Consider the following 4,485-nt stretch of genomic DNA (forward strand, 5'->3'; position numbering starts at 1 on the left):
GGGCCCGATTCGCCCGCCGCGGCGTTCGCCGGAGTGGACCTGGGCCGGGTCCCCGGGCGGTTCCCCAGGGGGTTTCTCGCCTGGAAGAGGAGGGGTCGGAGGGCGAGGCCAAGGCAGACGCCTCTGCCCCCTCTGCACCTGCCCGCCGACCTCCCCTAACCCAGCGCCTTCCCTTCGCCTCTTTCTTGCTCTCTTCTGTTCTGATTTTGAGTGTCGGTGGGGACTTATGGACTCTTTTTTTCCTGTTTGTTTAATGTGTTATAATCCATTTACCAAAAGGTAACCATATGTTAAATCTCAAGGAAACCCCAAATATATCAGAACAAGAACAGTGCAGCCCTGCCTGCAGCGTGGCTCCGTGGTTGAGCGTCCACCTAGGAACCAGGGAGGTCACGGTTCTATTCCTGGTCAGGGCACATGCCCGGGTTGCGGGCTCCATCCCCAGTCGGGGGCATGCAGGAGGCAGCGGATCCATGATTCTCTCTCATCATTGATGTTTCTATCTCTCTCCCGCTCCCTTCCTATCTGAAATCAATAAAAATATATGAAAAGAAAAGACATCACAGAAAAAAGTGGATTTGAGTTATGTCTTAAAATATGGGCAAGATTTTGAGAGGTAAAAAAAAATGTAAAACATGCCTTGTATGCTGCAGAGGTGGGGGAAGCTGTGTAGGCAAAGAAAATGTCACCCTCCGATGTTGATACAGTACGTGAAACATCCGTACTTTCTCCTTGCTATTCCAGCATAGCTGTGAACGCTCCTGCTTACACTGCTTTCCTATTGATGTCCTGATTCAGGTCAAGGGCATGTACCTGGGTTGGGGGCACATCCCCAGTGGGAGATGTGCAGGAGGCAGCTGATCGATGTTTCTCTCTCATCGATGTTTCTAACTCTCTATCCCTCTCCCTTCCTCTCTGTAAAAAATCAATAAAATATATATTTTTTAAAAATTGATAAGCCTGTAGCTAGATAGAATAAGGGGGGGAAAAAAGAGAGAAGACTCAAATTACTAACATCAGAAAGGAAAGTGTAGACTTTCCCACCTATGCAACAGAAATAAAAGGGTCAGGTTATAAGAGAGTACTATGAACAACTGTACGCCAAAAAAGTTGGGTAACCTAGCTGAAATGGACAAATTCCTAGAAACACATCACAGTATAACTATCGAAGACAAGTCAGTACAAGATGTCCACATTGAAACACAGGGAGGAAAAAAAAAGACAGACAATACAGAAAGGACTGTATGTCTGTTAATTATATGAGACAAAATTAAAAGGACTAATGGCCAGCGGTTCTCAACCTGTGGGTCGCGACCCCTTTGGCGGTCGAACGACCCTTTCACAGGGGGCGCCTAAGACCATCCTGCATATCAGATATTTATATGACGATTCATCACAGTAGCAACATTACAGTTATGAAATAGCCACGAAAATAATGTTATGGTTGGGTCACAACATGAGGAACTGTATTTAAAGGGCCAGAAGGTTGAGAACCCCTGGCTCACTAACCCGTATGTAATGGAGTGCTAGCTAGACAGCTAGGAAGAACAGTTAAGGAAAACACTAGCTGGGAATTGCCCACAGCAATTGCCTCAAGAAAACCAGGGGGAGCTGCACAGCTTTTCGGACCTAGCCTTGGAACTCATGCAAGGTCACAGCCACTGAATTCTATTGGTTACTAATGAGTCACTGAGACCAGACTAGCCCTTGCGTGTTTGGCTCAGTGGAGAGAGTGTCGGCCTGTGGACTGAAGGGTCCCAGGTTCGATTCTGGTCAAGGGCACACACCCAGGTGGCAGGCTAGATCCCCAGTGTGGGGCTTGTAGGAGGCAGCTGATCAATGATTCTCTCTCATCATTGGTACTTCTATCTCTCTCTCCTTTCTCTCTGAAATCAATAAAAATATATTTTAAAAAAACACGAGTGAAAGAACAGGATACAGAACACAATACATAGCTTACCATTTTGTCTTATGAGCTCAGAGTACCCCGTTTTGCTTTAAATGTTTGTATTATATACACGAAAGACTGAAAGTTTATAACCGCTGTTATTAATTGATACACTGCAGGGTAATGGGATTGTGGATGACTCCTCTCACTTTATATTACTTTTCTCATCTGAGGGTAAGGAAAAGGCTGTTCAGGTGTCTTTTTCCTTTTCAAGTAAAAATATTGTGAGAGCCCTAGCGGCTTGGCTCAGTGGGTAGAGCATCGGCCTGGAGACTGAAGGGTCGCGGGTTTGATTCCGGCCAAGGGCACATGCCTGGGTTTTGGGCTCCATCCCCAGTAGGGGGCGTGCAGGAGGCAGCTGATCAATGATTCTCTCTCATCATTGATACTTCTATCTCTCACTCCCTCTCCCTTCCTCTCTGAAATCAATAAAAATATATTTAAAAAATATTGTGAGATTTGACTATATGCAAATTTTGAATTAGCTAACTGGTAAGCGATAGCAAGGACACTCGTATACTATCCCATAGAATGCAGTTTATATCTTTGACTTCCTCTGAAATGCTGTTAGGGAGCACTTCTCATTTGACTAAAATGCCATTTAATTCATTTCAGCACTCACGCATGCTATGGGCAAGGCACTAGGTGCAGTGATGGCGAACCTATGACACGTGTGTCAGAGGTGACACGCGAACTCATTTTTTTGGTTGATTTTTCTTTGATAAATGGCATTTACATATATAAAATAAATATCAAAAATATAAATCTTTGTTTTACTATGGTTGCAAAGATCAAAAAATTTCTATCTGTGACACAGCACCAGAGTTAAGTTAGGGTTTTTCAAAATGCTGACACGCCGAGCTCAAAAGGTTCGCCATCCCTGCACTAGGGTGAGATTACAAAGATCACTAGAACACATCAGTCACCCCAAAGAAGCTCATAAAAAGGGGGAAACCCATTATGACCTGTGCAGCTAGAAATAAAATTTCTATTCCGATTAAAAGAAAATGCGGCAGCCAAGGCAATGTGCAAAGCCCTACCCTAAATCCAGCTCACTTACGGCGCTCTCCTTTCTTCGCTTGTCATTGCTGTTTGGAATGCCGCCTAGGCAAGCCGTGTATGTCGTCATGGGTGCTAGTTTATAATTAGAACCAAAGTGAGGACTTATAAGAAACAGGCCTGTTGGAAAGAAGAAAAACAAAAAAAACCAACACATTTAGTACAACTCGAGAAAAGGCAGTCAGGAGTAAGGGTGAGGAAGAGCCCGGCTTTGGAAATTATTTTAATGCCAAAGAAAGAGGAGACGTTTAAAACAGATAAGAGGTCTTTATTATGTCCTTAGGATTTTTCTATTTCAGCGGTGCATGAAAAGGGAGCTGCTACTGGGTCACCCCTGCCTGAGAGATGAGTCTTGCAGGTATTAATAGAAGCTCAGGTCAAGAGGCTACAGGCAGAAAAAACACTCGTGTGTCCAGCAGAGACCCATAAGCAGGAGAATCACTCCCTCTCCTCATCAGGCTGCAAGTACAGTGGGGCCTTGACTTACTAGGTTAATTCGTTCAGAGACCGAGCCCGTTAAGGAGAAACTCTATCAACTCAAGGCAAAATATCAGCCGAGAGACAGCTGGTATCTCAAAAAACTCGTTAGTCGGGACACTCGTAAGTCAAGGCCCCACTGTATATCTCCAGGGCAGAAGGGAAGTCAAAGTCTGGAGGAACCAAGACTTCCCTTCTTGCAAATCCTAAACCAGCCCAACCAAGCCTTGGCCAAACCTCACTGGGAAAACACTAACACAGTCTTATCCCCAAGATCTCTGAGCCCACAGGGTATTTCTTCCGCCCCACACTTGACCTGTTTCTAGCTGAGCATTAGCGCTCTTCAGAGAGAGGTGACGGACCTAAGCCCTAAAAACCAACATCGCCCTCTCTCCTTAGGGTCAGGAGTTTCCGAGAAGCGTTTCCTAAGGGCATGGCTCCAGAAATTAAAAAACAAACAGCCGAAACCGGTTTGGCTCAGTGGATGGAGCATCGGCCTGTGGACTGAAGGGTCCCAGGTTCGATTCCGGTCAGGGGCATGTACCTGGGTTGCGGGCACATCCCCAGTGGGAGGTGTGTGGGAGGCAGCTGGTCGATGTTTCTCTCTCATCGATGTTTCCAACTCTCTGTCTCTCTCCCTTCCTCTCTGTAGAAAATCAATAAAATATATATTTTTTTTTAAAAAAAATAATAAAATAAAAAAAATAAAAAACAAACAGGTAGAGGGGCACCCCAAGTGTGAAGAAGTTGGAAAACTGCTGGTAACCAGTATCAGTAAGAGCAGGGCTTTGGCCCCAACCCGCTTGGCTCAGCGGATGGAGCGTTGGTCTGCTGACTGAAGCAGTGGTTCTCAACCTTCCTAACCCTTTAATACAGTTCCTCATGTTGTGACCCAACCATAAAATTATTTTCGTTGCTATTTCATCACTGTAATGTTGCTACTGTTATGAATCGTAATGTAAATATCTGATATGCAGGATGTATTTTCATTGTTACAAATT

This window comes from Myotis davidii, unplaced genomic scaffold (assembly GCF_000327345.1).
Source record: "Myotis davidii unplaced genomic scaffold, ASM32734v1 scaffold1623, whole genome shotgun sequence".
NCBI classification, from domain to species: domain Eukaryota; kingdom Metazoa; phylum Chordata; class Mammalia; order Chiroptera; family Vespertilionidae; genus Myotis; species Myotis davidii.